Source organism: Haliotis rufescens, unplaced genomic scaffold (assembly GCF_023055435.1).
Source record: "Haliotis rufescens isolate VD_foot unplaced genomic scaffold, xgHalRufe1.0.p SCAF_7, whole genome shotgun sequence".
Lineage (NCBI taxonomy): Eukaryota > Metazoa > Mollusca > Gastropoda > Lepetellida > Haliotidae > Haliotis > Haliotis rufescens.
In genome coordinates this window covers 19694859-19707799 of record NW_025964361.1, presented here as the reverse complement: position 1 = coordinate 19707799, position 12941 = coordinate 19694859, and the positions used below count along the sequence as shown (strand labels likewise).

Below are 12941 nucleotides of genomic sequence, written 5' to 3'. Positions count from 1 at the left end.
TATGAGAGGTTCGGAGCAGAAAAGACATAATAAACCTTTAGAACAACTCCAAGCAGCCCAGTCACAATGGGCCAGAAATAGGACATTAAGATTAGACTTTATTCATGAAAAACTGCTTAAGGAAGGACATTCAATTCAAACGTTTAAGGATGTTGAATCTGCCATGCACGAATACTTCCTCGTTTATGGGAAAAAACTAGACCCAATACCGAGACCAACAATAAGTCAGTTTTATACACCGTCAGAGGAACAAAAGAACCGAGAGGTCACATTTATTATTATTGGATTGACTTCTCTATTGATTTTCAGCTATACCATGCATAAGTCAGAGTGACAGCTGTGGCTATGCATAATCAATATCTCACAGTGTAGCTGTGATTTGCATTTAGACAAATGATATGATAGATGTATATACCATGAATAACTGCAAGTTTACACTCATGGGAAAGACTACCCTTTGTAACCGACGCTGTGTTGATTTTTTTTACTGCGGCATACACAATCATTACATCAGGCGCGGAAACATTAACTATACGTGTTCTGTATGCGGGATAGGGGTCAAAGGTCGTTATTGTTTATGTAAGGAACACGGTGCTGATAGGGTCAGGAACCAGATTATTTATGCTAGGAAGAGAGATTACATCAATGAGAGGAATAGGTTGGGGAGAATATGTATTTAGATATATGAAAACAACCAATTAGACAAAACTGACAGTCTACCAAACCACGAGGACGATAGACAGCCTCTCTTTCTGAGCGCGAAGCGAACCAGGGTGAGTGCCAGCTCAGGCTAGTAACTCTGGTTATTGATGATCGTTCCTCTCAGTCACATGTGGCAGAGATGGAGGGAAGAGAGGCATTCTGAGTGGTTTGGCTTATCTATTTTTCCAAGTAAATGTCGATTAGCCACTTCATATAGACACTTTGTGCGTGACTTCATAATTAATCAACAGTGGACACAGTCAACACAATACGCTGTGTGTGCCAGCAAGAGAGAAGTAAAATAACAATTCATAGAAGAGCAAAAACATCAAGGTTCAGGCGAGGCTCGAACTCGCGGCCTTCTGCGTGTGAAGCAGACGTGATAACCACTACACCACTGAACCTCAGCTGTGTTGGTGGCAGTGTTTGTAAAGACTTATACCTGCCACAGACACTAACAGAGCACGGCAAGTTGAGGATCTGCTGAGGGGTGGTGTACATGTGTAAAAGGCGACAAGAAACAAAACATTAAGAAGTAACAAGCCCCCTTCGCTGGTGGTAGGTTTTTACCCGAGAAAGAGAGATGTATACATTCCATGAAATAATGGAAATCCCCCAAAAAGTAAGGTTCCGGCGAGGCTCGAACTCGCGGCCTTCTGCGTGTTAAGCAGACGTGATAACCACTACACCACGGAACCACCTGTAAACGAACATGAATCTCTTTCGTGTACCATTGATTGTATGTTTTCTTTTCTCTCACGGCATTTCCTCTTACTGGTTCCATCATTTCCAATATCAGGACTTTGTATCATTGAAACATGACTGGAAACGTATTGGATCACGATCAGGGGGCTAATTAAGGTGTAATGATGTCTTATCTCACAAACTTCCCACCAGCTTCTCTCAACTAGACAGTTAACACCATGTATATTGATGTCTTATCTCACAAACATCCCACCAACTTCTCTCAACTGGACAGTTTACACAGGAGCAGCCATACAGTCTCAATCACGGTCAATGGGAGATAACCATTGCCACGATGTAATCACCAAACAATATACATTGTACAAACCACTTCAGCTGTTGACATTATCTGTACTCTCTATGTTTTTTTCGCAAATCACAAACGTGGAATGAATCCTAAGTACACAGAGGTGGCGATGTCTGTAACTGATTGACCTGATGAAGATTTTTCAAAAGATTTAGCAGGAATGTTACATGATGTTGCATACCACACTGGCGTGCCTTTTGAAAAGAAGTAGGTACAAATTCCGCCATATGTTAGTTAAGATCATACTTTTAGGGATCATTTCTATAGTATGCATCGCCATGACTTCAGGTAAAACTGACAGTCTACCAAACCACGAGGACGATAGACAGCCTCTCTTTCTGAGCGCGAAGCGAACCAGGGTGAGTGCCAGCTCAGGCTAGTAACTCTGGTTATTGATGATCGTTCCTCTCAGTCACATGTGGCAGAGATGGAGGGAAGAGAGGCATTCTGAGTGGTTTGGCTTATCTATTTTTCCAAGTAAATGTCGATTAGCCACTTCATATAGACACTTTGTGCGTGACTTCATAATTAATCAACAGTGGACACAGTCAACACAATACGCTGTGTGTGCCAGCAGGAGAGAAGTAAAATAACAATTCATAGAAGAGCAAAAACATCAAGGTTCAGGCGAGGCTCGAACTCGCGGCCTTCTGCGTGTGAAGCAGACGTGATAACCACTACACCACTGAACCTCAGCTGTGTTGGTGGCAGTGTTTGTAAAGACTTATACCTGCCACGGACACTAACAGAGCACGGCAAGTTGAGGATCTGCTGAGGGGTGGTGTACATGTGTAAAAGGCGACAAGAAACAAAACATTAAGAAGTAACAAGCCCCCTTCGCTGGTGGTAGGTTTTTACCCGAGAAAGAGAGATGTATACATTCCATGAAATAATGGAAATCCCCCAAAAAGTAAGGTTCCGGCGAGGCTCGAACTCGCGGCCTTCTGCGTGTTAAGCAGACGTGATAACCACTACACCACGGAACCACCTGTAAAGGAACAAGAATCTCTTTCGTGTACCATTGATTGTATGTTTTCTTTTCTCTCACGGCATTTCCTCTTACTGGTTCCATCATTTCCAATATCAGGACTTTGTATCATTGAAACATGACTGGAAACGTATTGGATCACGATCAGGGGGCTAATTAAGGTGTAATGATGTCTTATCTCACAAACTTCCCACCAGCTTCTCTCAACTAGACAGTTAACACCATGTATATTGATGTCTTATCTCACAAACATCCCACCAACTTCTCTCAACTGGACAGTTTACACAGGAGCAGCCATACAGTCTAAATCACGGTCAATGGGAGATAACCATTGCCACGATGTAATCACCAAACAATATACATTATACAAACCACTTCAGCTGTTGACATTATCTGTACTCTCTATGTTTTTTTCGCAAATCACAAACGTGGAATGAATCCTAAGTACACAGAGGTGGCGATGTCTGTAACTGATTGACCTGATGAAGATTTTTCAAAAGATTTAGCAGGAATGTTACATGATGTTGCATACCACACTGGCGTGCCTTTTGAAAAGAAGTAGGTACAAATTCCGCCATATGTTAGTTAAGATCATACTTTTAGGGATCATTTCTATAGTATGCATCGCCATGACTTCAGGTAAAACTGACAGTCTACCAAACCACGAGGACGATAGACAGCCTCTCTTTCTGAGCGCGAAGCGAACCAGGGTGAGTGCCAGCTCAGGCTAGTAACTCTGGTTATTGATGATCGTTCCTCTCAGTCACATGTGGCAGAGATGGAGGGAAGAGAGGCATTCTGAGTGGTTTGGCTTATCTATTTTTCCAAGTAAATGTCGATTAGCCACTTCATATAGACACTTTGTGCGTGACTTCATAATTAATCAACAGTGGACACAGTCAACACAATACGCTGTGTGTGCCAGCAAGAGAGAAGTAAAATAACAATTCATAGAAGAGCAAAAACATCAAGGTTCAGGCGAGGCTCGAACTCGCGGCCTTCTGCGTGTGAAGCAGACGTGATAACCACTACACCACTGAACCTCAGCTGTGTTGGTGGCAGTGTTTGTAAAGACTTATACCTGCCACAGACACTAACAGAGCACGGCAAGTTGAGGATCTGCTGAGGGGTGGTGTACATGTGTAAAAGGCGACAAGAAACAAAACATTAAGAAGTAACAAGCCCCCTTCGCTGGTGGTAGGTTTTTACCCGAGAAAGAGAGATGTATACATTCCATGAAATAATGGAAATCCCCCAAAAAGTAAGGTTCCGGCGAGGCTCGAACTCGCGGCCTTCTGCGTGTTAAGCAGACGTGATAACCACTACACCACGGAACCACCTGTAAACGAACATGAATCTCTTTCGTGTACCATTGATTGTATGTTTTCTTTTCTCTCACGGCATTTCCTCTTACTGGTTCCATCATTTCCAATATCAGGACTTTGTATCATTGAAACATGACTGGAAACGTATTGGATCACGATCAGGGGGCTAATTAAGGTGTAATGATGTCTTATCTCACAAACTTCCCACCAGCTTCTCTCAACTAGACAGTTAACACCATGTATATTGATGTCTTATCTCACAAACATCCCACCAACTTCTCTCAACTGGACAGTTTACACAGGAGCAGCCATACAGTCTAAATCACGGTCAATGGGAGATAACCATTGCCACGATGTAATCACCAAACAATATACATTGTACAAACCACTTCAGCTGTTGACATTATCTGTACTCTCTATGTTTTTTTCGCAAATCACAAACGTGGAATGAATCCTAAGTACACAGAGGTGGCGATGTCTGTAACTGATTGACCTGATGAAGATTTTTCAAAAGATTTAGCAGGAATGTTACATGATGTTGCATACCACACTGGCGTGCCTTTTGAAAAGAAGTAGGTACAAATTCCGCCATATGTTAGTTAAGATCATACTTTTAGGGATCATTTCTATAGTATGCATCGCCATGACTTCAGGTAAAACTGACAGTCTACCAAACCACGAGGACGATAGACAGCCTCTCTTTCTGAGCGCGAAGCGAACCAGGGTGAGTGCCAGCTCAGGCTAGTAACTCTGGTTATTGATGATCGTTCCTCTCAGTCACATGTGGCAGAGATGGAGGGAAGAGAGGCATTCTGAGTGGTTTGGCTTATCTATTTTTCCAAGTAAATGTCGATTAGCCACTTCATATAGACACTTTGTGCGTGACTTCATAATTAATCAACAGTGGACACAGTCAACACAATACGCTGTGTGTGCCAGCAAGAGAGAAGTAAAATAACAATTCATAGAAGAGCAAAAACATCAAGGTTCAGGCGAGGCTCGAACTCGCGGCCTTCTGCGTGTGAAGCAGACGTGATAACCACTACACCACTGAACCTCAGCTGTGTGTTTGTAAAGACTTATACCTGCCACAGACACTAACAGAGCACGGCAAGTTGAGGATCTGCTGAGGGGTGGTGTACATGTGTAAAAGGCGACAAGAAACAAAACATTAAGAAGTAACAAGCCCCCTTCGCTGGTGGTAGGTTTTTACCCGAGAAAGAGAGATGTATACATTCCATGAAATAATGGAAATCCCCCAAAAAGTAAGGTTCCGGCGAGGCTCGAACTCGCGGCCTTCTGCGTGTTAAGCAGACGTGATAACCACTACACCACGGAACCACCTGTAAAGGAACATGAATCTCTTTCGTGTACCATTGATTGTATGTTTTCTTTTCTCTCACGGCATTTCCTCTTACTGGTTCCATCATTTCCAATATCAGGACTTTGTATCATTGAAACATGACTGGAAACGTATTGGATCACGATCAGGGGGCTAATTAAGGTGTAATGATGTCTTATCTCACAAACTTCCCACCAGCTTCTCTCAACTAGACAGTTAACACCATGTATATTGATGTCTTATCTCACAAACATCCCACCAACTTCTCTCAACTGGACAGTTTACACAGGAGCAGCCATACAGTCTAAATCACGGTCAATGGGAGATAACCATTGCCACGATGTAATCACCAAACAATATACATTGTACAAACCACTTCAGCTGTTGACATTATCTGTACTCTCTATGTTTTTTTCGCAAATCACAAACGTGGAATGAATCCTAAGTACACAGAGGTGGCAATGTCTGTAACTGATTGACCTGATGAAGATTTTTCAAAAGATTTAGCAGGAATGTTACATGATGTTGCATACCACACTGGCGTGCCTTTTGAAAAGAAGTAGGTACAAATTCCGCCATATGTTAGTTAAGATCATACTTTTAGGGATCATTTCTATAGTATGCATCGCCATGACTTCAGGTAAAACTGACAGTCTACCAAACCACGAGGACGATAGACAGCCTCTCTTTCTGAGCGCGAAGCGAACCAGGGTGAGTGCCAGCTCAGGCTAGTAACTCTGGTTATTGATGATCGTTCCTCTCAGTCACATGTGGCAGAGATGGAGGGAAGAGAGGCATTCTGAGTGGTTTGGCTTATCTATTTTTCCAAGTAAATGTCGATTAGCCACTTCATATAGACACTTTGTGCGTGACTTCATAATTAATCAACAGTGGACACAGTCAACACAATACGCTGTGTGTGCCAGCAAGAGAGAAGTAAAATAACAATTCATAGAAGAGCAAAAACATCAAGGTTCAGGCGAGGCTCGAACTCGCGGCCTTCTGCGTGTGAAGCAGACGTGATAACCACTACACCACTGAACCTCAGCTGTGTTGGTGGCAGTGTTTGTAAAGACTTATACCTGCCACAGACACTAACAGAGCACGGCAAGTTGAGGATCTGCTGAGGGGTGGTGTACATGTGTAAAAGGCGACAAGAAACAAAACATTAAGAAGTAACAAGCCCCCTTCGCTGGTGGTAGGTTTTTACCCGAGAAAGAGAGATGTATACATTCCATGAAATAATGGAAATCCCCCAAAAAGTAAGGTTCCGGCGAGGCTCGAACTCGCGGCCTTCTGCGTGTTAAGCAGACGTGATAACCACTACACCACGGAACCACCTGTAAACGAACATGAATCTCTTTCGTGTACCATTGATTGTATGTTTTCTTTTCTCTCACGGCATTTCCTCTTACTGGTTCCATCATTTCCAATATCAGGACTTTGTATCATTGAAACATGACTGGAAACGTATTGGATCACGATCAGGGGGCTAATTAAGGTGTAATGATGTCTTATCTCACAAACTTCCCACCAGCTTCTCTCAACTAGACAGTTAACACCATGTATATTGATGTCTTATCTCACAAACATCCCACCAACTTCTCTCAACTGGACAGTTTACACAGGAGCAGCCATACAGTCTCAATCACGGTCAATGGGAGATAACCACTGCCACGATGTAATCACCAAACAATATACATTGTACAAACCACTTCAGCTGTTGACATTATCTGTACTCTCTATGTTTTTTTCGCAAATCACAAACGTGGAATGAATCCTAAGTACACAGAGGTGGCGATGTCTGTAACTGATTGACCTGATGAAGATTTTTCAAAAGATTTAGCAGGAATGTTACATGATGTTGCATACCACACTGGCGTGCCTTTTGAAAAGAAGTAGGTACAAATTCCGCCATATGTTAGTTAAGATCATACTTTTAGGGATCATTTCTATAGTATGCATCGCCATGACTTCAGGTAAAACTGACAGTCTACCAAACCACGAGGACGATAGACAGCCTCTCTTTCTGAGCGCGAAGCGAACCAGGGTGAGTGCCAGCTCAGGCTAGTAACTCTGGTTATTGATGATCGTTCCTCTCAGTCACATGTGGCAGAGATGGAGGGAAGAGAGGCATTCTGAGTGGTTTGGCTTATCTATTTTTCCAAGTAAATGTCGATTAGCCACTTCATATAGACACTTTGTGCGTGACTTCATAATTAATCAACAGTGGACACAGTCAACACAATACGCTGTGTGTGCCAGCAAGAGAGAAGTAAAATAACAATTCATAGAAGAGCAAAAACATCAAGGTTCAGGCGAGGCTCGAACTCGCGGCCTTCTGCGTGTGAAGCAGACGTGATAACCACTACACCACTGAACCTCAGCTGTGTTGGTGGCAGTGTTTGTAAAGACTTATACCTGCCACAGACACTAACAGAGCACGGCAAGTTGAGGATCTGCTGAGGGGTGGTGTACATGTGTAAAAGGCGACAAGAAACAAAACATTAAGAAGTAACAAGCCCCCTTCGCTGGTGGTAGGTTTTTACCCGAGAAAGAGAGATGTATACATTCCATGAAATAATGGAAATCCCCCAAAAAGTAAGGTTCCGGCGAGGCTCGAACTCGCGGCCTTCTGCGTGTTAAGAAGACGTGATAACCACTACACCACGGAACCACCTGTAAACGAACATGAATCTCTTTCGTGTACCATTGATTGTATGTTTTCTTTTCTCTCACGGCATTTCCTCTTACTGGTTCCATCATTTCCAATATCAGGACTTTGTATCATTGAAACATGACTGGAAACGTATTGGATCACGATCAGGGGGCTAATTAAGGTGTAATGATGTCTTATCTCACAAACTTCCCACCAGCTTCTCTCAACTAGACAGTTAACACCATGTATATTGATGTCTTATCTCACAAACATCCCACCAACTTCTCTCAACTGGACAGTTTACACAGGAGCAGCCATACAGTCTAAATCACGGTCAATGGGAGATAACCATTGCCACGATGTAATCACCAAACAATATACATTGTACAAACCACTTCAGCTGTTGACATTATCTGTACTCTCTATGTTTTTTTCGCAAATCACAAACGTGGAATGAATCCTAAGTACACAGAGGTGGCGATGTCTGTAACTGATTGACCTGATGAAGATTTTTCAAAAGATTTAGCAGGAATGTTACATGATGTTGCATACCACACTGGCGTGCCTTTTGAAAAGAAGTAGGTACAAATTCCGCCATATGTTAGTTAAGATCATACTTTTAGGGATCATTTCTATAGTATGCATCGCCATGACTTCAGGTAAAACTGACAGTCTCTCTTTCTGAGCGCGAAGCGAACCAGGGTGAGTGCCAGCTCAGGCTAGTAACTCTGGTTATTGATGATCGTTCCTCTCAGTCACATGTGGCAGAGATGGAGGGAAGAGAGGCATTCTGAGTGGTTTGGCTTATCTATTTTTCCAAGTAAATGTCGATTAGCCACTTCATATAGACACTTTGTGCGTGACTTCATAATTAATCAACAGTGGACACAGTCAACACAATACGCTGTGTGTGCCAGCAAGAGAGAAGTAAAATAACAATTCATAGAAGAGCAAAAACATCAAGGTTCAGGCGAGGCTCGAACTCGCGGCCTTCTGCGTGTGAAGCAGACGTGATAACCACTACACCACTGAACCTCAGCTGTGTGTTTGTAAAGACTTATACCTGCCACAGACACTAACAGAGCACGGCAAGTTGAGGATCTGCTGAGGGGTGGTGTACATGTGTAAAAGGCGACAAGAAACAAAACATTAAGAAGTAACAAGCCCCCTTCGCTGGTGGTAGGTTTTTACCCGAGAAAGAGAGATGTATACATTCCATGAAATAATGGAAATCCCCCAAAAAGTAAGGTTCCGGCGAGGCTCGAACTCGCGGCCTTCTGCGTGTTAAGCAGACGTGATAACCACTACACCACGGAACCACCTGTAAAGGAACATGAATCTCTTTCGTGTACCATTGATTGTATGTTTTCTTTTCTCTCACGGCATTTCCTCTTACTGGTTCCATCATTTCCAATATCAGGACTTTGTATCATTGAAACATGACTGGAAACGTATTGGATCACGATCAGGGGGCTAATTAAGGTGTAATGATGTCTTATCTCACAAACTTCCCACCAGCTTCTCTCAACTAGACAGTTAACACCATGTATATTGATGTCTTATCTCACAAACATCCCACCAACTTCTCTCAACTGGACAGTTTACACAGGAGCAGCCATACAGTCTAAATCACGGTCAATGGGAGATAACCATTGCCACGATGTAATCACCAAACAATATACATTGTACAAACCACTTCAGCTGTTGACATTATCTGTACTCTCTATGTTTTTTTCGCAAATCACAAACGTGGAATGAATCCTAAGTACACAGAGGTGGCAATGTCTGTAACTGATTGACCTGATGAAGATTTTTCAAAAGATTTAGCAGGAATGTTACATGATGTTGCATACCACACTGGCGTGCCTTTTGAAAAGAAGTAGGTACAAATTCCGCCATATGTTAGTTAAGATCATACTTTTAGGGATCATTTCTATAGTATGCATCGCCATGACTTCAGGTAAAACTGACAGTCTACCAAACCACGAGGACGATAGACAGCCTCTCTTTCTGAGCGCGAAGCGAACCAGGGTGAGTGCCAGCTCAGGCTAGTAACTCTGGTTATTGATGATCGTTCCTCTCAGTCACATGTGGCAGAGATGGAGGGAAGAGAGGCATTCTGAGTGGTTTGGCTTATCTATTTTTCCAAGTAAATGTCGATTAGCCACTTCATATAGACACTTTGTGCGTGACTTCATAATTAATCAACAGTGGACACAGTCAACACAATACGCTGTGTGTGCCAGCAAGAGAGAAGTAAAATAACAATTCATAGAAGAGCAAAAACATCAAGGTTCAGGCGAGGCTCGAACTCGCGGCCTTCTGCGTGTGAAGCAGACGTGATAACCACTACACCACTGAACCTCAGCTGTGTTGGTGGCAGTGTTTGTAAAGACTTATACCTGCCACAGACACTAACAGAGCACGGCAAGTTGAGGATCTGCTGAGGGGTGGTGTACATGTGTAAAAGGCGACAAGAAACAAAACATTAAGAAGTAACAAGCCCCCTTCGCTGGTGGTAGGTTTTTACCCGAGAAAGAGAGATGTATACATTCCATGAAATAATGGAAATCCCCCAAAAAGTATGGTTCCGGCGAGGCTCGAACTCGCGGCCTTCTGCGTGTTAAGCAGACGTGATAACCACTACACCACGGAACCACCTGTAAACGAACATGAATCTCTTTCGTGTACCATTGATTGTATGTTTTCTTTTCTCTCACGGCATTTCCTCTTACTGGTTCCATCATTTCCAATATCAGGACTTTGTATCATTGAAACATGACTGGAAACGTATTGGATCACGATCAGGGGGCTAATTAAGGTGTAATGATGTCTTATCTCACAAACTTCCCACCAGCTTCTCTCAACTAGACAGTTAACACCATGTATATTGATGTCTTATCTCACAAACATCCCACCAACTTCTCTCAACTGGACAGTTTACACAGGAGCAGCCATACAGTCTAAATCACGGTCAATGGGAGATAACCATTGCCACGATGTAATCACCAAACAATATACATTGTACAAACCACTTCAGCTGTTGACATTATCTGTACTCTCTATGTTTTTTTCGCAAATCACAAACGTGGAATGAATCCTAAGTACACAGAGGTGGCGATGTCTGTAACTGATTGACCTGATGAAGATTTTTCAAAAGATTTAGCAGGAATGTTACATGATGTTGCATACCACACTGGCGTGCCTTTTGAAAAGAAGTAGGTACAAATTCCGCCATATGTTAGTTAAGATCATACTTTTAGGGATCATTTCTATAGTATGCATCGCCATGACTTCAGGTAAAACTGACAGTCTACCAAACCACGAGGACGATAGACAGCCTCTCTTTCTGAGCGCGAAGCGAACCAGGGTGAGTGCCAGCTCAGGCTAGTAACTCTGGTTATTGATGATCGTTCCTCTCAGTCACATGTGGCAGAGATGGAGGGAAGAGAGGCATTCTGAGTGGTTTGGCTTATCTATTTTTCCAAGTAAATGTCGATTAGCCACTTCATATAGACACTTTGTGCGTGACTTCATAATTAATCAACAGTGGACACAGTCAACACAATACGCTGTGTGTGCCAGCAAGAGAGAAGTAAAATAACAATTCATAGAAGAGCAAAAACATCAAGGTTCAGGCGAGGCTCGAACTCGCGGCCTTCTGCGTGTGAAGCAGACGTGATAACCACTACACCACTGAACCTCAGCTGTGTTGGTGGCAGTGTTTGTAAAGACTTATACCTGCCACGGACACTAACAGAGCACGGCAAGTTGAGGATCTGCTGAGGGGTGGTGTACATGTGTAAAAGGCGACAAGAAACAAAACATTAAGAAGTAACAAGCCCCCTTCGCTGGTGGTAGGTTTTTACCCGAGAAAGAGAGATGTATACATTCCATGAAATAATGGAAATCCCCCAAAAAGTAAGGTTCCGGCGAGGCTCGAACTCGCGGCCTTCTGCGTGTTAAGCAGACGTGATAACCACTACACCACGGAACCACCTGTAAAGGAACAAGAATCTCTTTCGTGTACCATTGATTGTATGTTTTCTTTTCTCTCACGGCATTTCCTCTTACTGGTTCCATCATTTCCAATATCAGGACTTTGTATCATTGAAACATGACTGGAAACGTATTGGATCACGATCAGGGGGCTAATTAAGGTGTAATGATGTCTTATCTCACAAACTTCCCACCAGCTTCTCTCAACTAGACAGTTAACACCATGTATATTGATGTCTTATCTCACAAACATCCCACCAACTTCTCTCAACTGGACAGTTTACACAGGAGCAGCCATACAGTCTCAATCACGGTCAATGGGAGATAACCATTGCCACGATGTAATCACCAAACAATATACATTGTACAAACCACTTCAGCTGTTGACATTATCTGTACTCTCTATGTTTTTTTCGCAAATCACAAACGTGGAATGAATCCTAAGTACACAGAGGTGGCGATGTCTGTAACTGATTGACCTGATGAAGATTTTTCAAAAGATTTAGCAGGAATGTTACATGATGTTGCATACCACACTGGCGTGCCTTTTGAAAAGAAGTAGGTACAAATTCCGCCATATGTTAGTTAAGATCATACTTTTAGGGATCATTTCTATAGTATGCATCGCCATGACTTCAGGTAAAACTGACAGTCTACCAAACCACGAGGACGATAGACAGCCTCTCTTTCTGAGCGCGAAGCGAACCAGGGTGAGTGCCAGCTCAGGCTAGTAACTCTGGTTATTGATGACCGTTTCTCTCAGTCACATGTGGCAGAGATGGAGGGAAGAGAGGCATTCTGAGTGGTTTGGCTTATCTATTTTTCCAAGTAAATGTCGATTAGCCACTTCATATAGACACTTTGTGCGTGACTTC

The 12941-nt window shown here is 42.9% G+C and overlaps 26 non-coding genes and 2 pseudogenes across 26 annotated transcripts; 10 read left to right on the top strand and 18 right to left on the bottom strand.

Annotated features, from left to right (window-relative positions):
* The first annotated feature begins 670 nt into the window (after nucleotides 1–670).
* On the top strand, nucleotides 671–870 carry LOC125376317 (annotated as a pseudogene).
* Nucleotides 871–1033: 163 nt separating this feature from the next.
* Nucleotides 1034–1106, bottom strand: Trnav-cac. The gene has a single exon. It is a non-coding gene; the product is annotated as a tRNA-Val (tRNA).
* A 221-nt stretch (nucleotides 1107–1327) lies between these two features.
* On the bottom strand, nucleotides 1328–1400 carry Trnav-aac. The gene has a single exon. It is a non-coding gene; the product is annotated as a tRNA-Val (tRNA).
* Nucleotides 1401–1989: 589 nt separating this feature from the next.
* LOC125376331 lies at nucleotides 1990–2209 on the top strand. The gene has a single exon (XR_007219189.1). It is a non-coding gene; the product is annotated as a small nucleolar RNA U3 (small nucleolar RNA).
* Nucleotides 2210–2372: 163 nt separating this feature from the next.
* Nucleotides 2373–2445, bottom strand: Trnav-cac. The gene has a single exon. It is a non-coding gene; the product is annotated as a tRNA-Val (tRNA).
* A 221-nt stretch (nucleotides 2446–2666) lies between these two features.
* On the bottom strand, nucleotides 2667–2739 carry Trnav-aac. Its single transcript has one exon. It is a non-coding gene; the product is annotated as a tRNA-Val (tRNA).
* Nucleotides 2740–3328: 589 nt separating this feature from the next.
* Nucleotides 3329–3548, top strand: LOC125376330. Its single transcript, XR_007219188.1, has one exon. It is a non-coding gene; the product is annotated as a small nucleolar RNA U3 (small nucleolar RNA).
* A 163-nt stretch (nucleotides 3549–3711) lies between these two features.
* Trnav-cac lies at nucleotides 3712–3784 on the bottom strand. The gene has a single exon. It is a non-coding gene; the product is annotated as a tRNA-Val (tRNA).
* Nucleotides 3785–4005: 221 nt separating this feature from the next.
* On the bottom strand, nucleotides 4006–4078 carry Trnav-aac. Its single transcript has one exon. It is a non-coding gene; the product is annotated as a tRNA-Val (tRNA).
* A 589-nt stretch (nucleotides 4079–4667) lies between these two features.
* Nucleotides 4668–4887, top strand: LOC125376329. The gene has a single exon (XR_007219187.1). It is a non-coding gene; the product is annotated as a small nucleolar RNA U3 (small nucleolar RNA).
* Nucleotides 4888–5050: 163 nt separating this feature from the next.
* Nucleotides 5051–5123, bottom strand: Trnav-cac. The gene has a single exon. It is a non-coding gene; the product is annotated as a tRNA-Val (tRNA).
* A 211-nt stretch (nucleotides 5124–5334) lies between these two features.
* Nucleotides 5335–5407, bottom strand: Trnav-aac. Its single transcript has one exon. It is a non-coding gene; the product is annotated as a tRNA-Val (tRNA).
* Nucleotides 5408–5996: 589 nt separating this feature from the next.
* LOC125376328 lies at nucleotides 5997–6216 on the top strand. The gene has a single exon (XR_007219186.1). It is a non-coding gene; the product is annotated as a small nucleolar RNA U3 (small nucleolar RNA).
* A 163-nt stretch (nucleotides 6217–6379) lies between these two features.
* Nucleotides 6380–6452, bottom strand: Trnav-cac. The gene has a single exon. It is a non-coding gene; the product is annotated as a tRNA-Val (tRNA).
* Nucleotides 6453–6673: 221 nt separating this feature from the next.
* Trnav-aac lies at nucleotides 6674–6746 on the bottom strand. The gene has a single exon. It is a non-coding gene; the product is annotated as a tRNA-Val (tRNA).
* A 589-nt stretch (nucleotides 6747–7335) lies between these two features.
* On the top strand, nucleotides 7336–7555 carry LOC125376327. Its single transcript, XR_007219185.1, has one exon. It is a non-coding gene; the product is annotated as a small nucleolar RNA U3 (small nucleolar RNA).
* A 163-nt stretch (nucleotides 7556–7718) lies between these two features.
* Trnav-cac lies at nucleotides 7719–7791 on the bottom strand. The gene has a single exon. It is a non-coding gene; the product is annotated as a tRNA-Val (tRNA).
* Nucleotides 7792–8012: 221 nt separating this feature from the next.
* Nucleotides 8013–8085, bottom strand: Trnav-aac. The gene has a single exon. It is a non-coding gene; the product is annotated as a tRNA-Val (tRNA).
* Nucleotides 8086–8674: 589 nt separating this feature from the next.
* On the top strand, nucleotides 8675–8861 carry LOC125376315 (annotated as a pseudogene).
* A 168-nt stretch (nucleotides 8862–9029) lies between these two features.
* Trnav-cac lies at nucleotides 9030–9102 on the bottom strand. Its single transcript has one exon. It is a non-coding gene; the product is annotated as a tRNA-Val (tRNA).
* A 211-nt stretch (nucleotides 9103–9313) lies between these two features.
* On the bottom strand, nucleotides 9314–9386 carry Trnav-aac. The gene has a single exon. It is a non-coding gene; the product is annotated as a tRNA-Val (tRNA).
* Nucleotides 9387–9975: 589 nt separating this feature from the next.
* LOC125376326 lies at nucleotides 9976–10195 on the top strand. Its single transcript, XR_007219184.1, has one exon. It is a non-coding gene; the product is annotated as a small nucleolar RNA U3 (small nucleolar RNA).
* Nucleotides 10196–10358: 163 nt separating this feature from the next.
* On the bottom strand, nucleotides 10359–10431 carry Trnav-cac. Its single transcript has one exon. It is a non-coding gene; the product is annotated as a tRNA-Val (tRNA).
* A 221-nt stretch (nucleotides 10432–10652) lies between these two features.
* On the bottom strand, nucleotides 10653–10725 carry Trnav-aac. Its single transcript has one exon. It is a non-coding gene; the product is annotated as a tRNA-Val (tRNA).
* Nucleotides 10726–11314: 589 nt separating this feature from the next.
* LOC125376325 lies at nucleotides 11315–11534 on the top strand. Its single transcript, XR_007219183.1, has one exon. It is a non-coding gene; the product is annotated as a small nucleolar RNA U3 (small nucleolar RNA).
* A 163-nt stretch (nucleotides 11535–11697) lies between these two features.
* On the bottom strand, nucleotides 11698–11770 carry Trnav-cac. Its single transcript has one exon. It is a non-coding gene; the product is annotated as a tRNA-Val (tRNA).
* Nucleotides 11771–11991: 221 nt separating this feature from the next.
* Nucleotides 11992–12064, bottom strand: Trnav-aac. The gene has a single exon. It is a non-coding gene; the product is annotated as a tRNA-Val (tRNA).
* Nucleotides 12065–12653: 589 nt separating this feature from the next.
* On the top strand, nucleotides 12654–12873 carry LOC125376288. Its single transcript, XR_007219148.1, has one exon. It is a non-coding gene; the product is annotated as a small nucleolar RNA U3 (small nucleolar RNA).
* The last annotated feature ends 68 nt before the right edge of the window (nucleotides 12874–12941 follow it).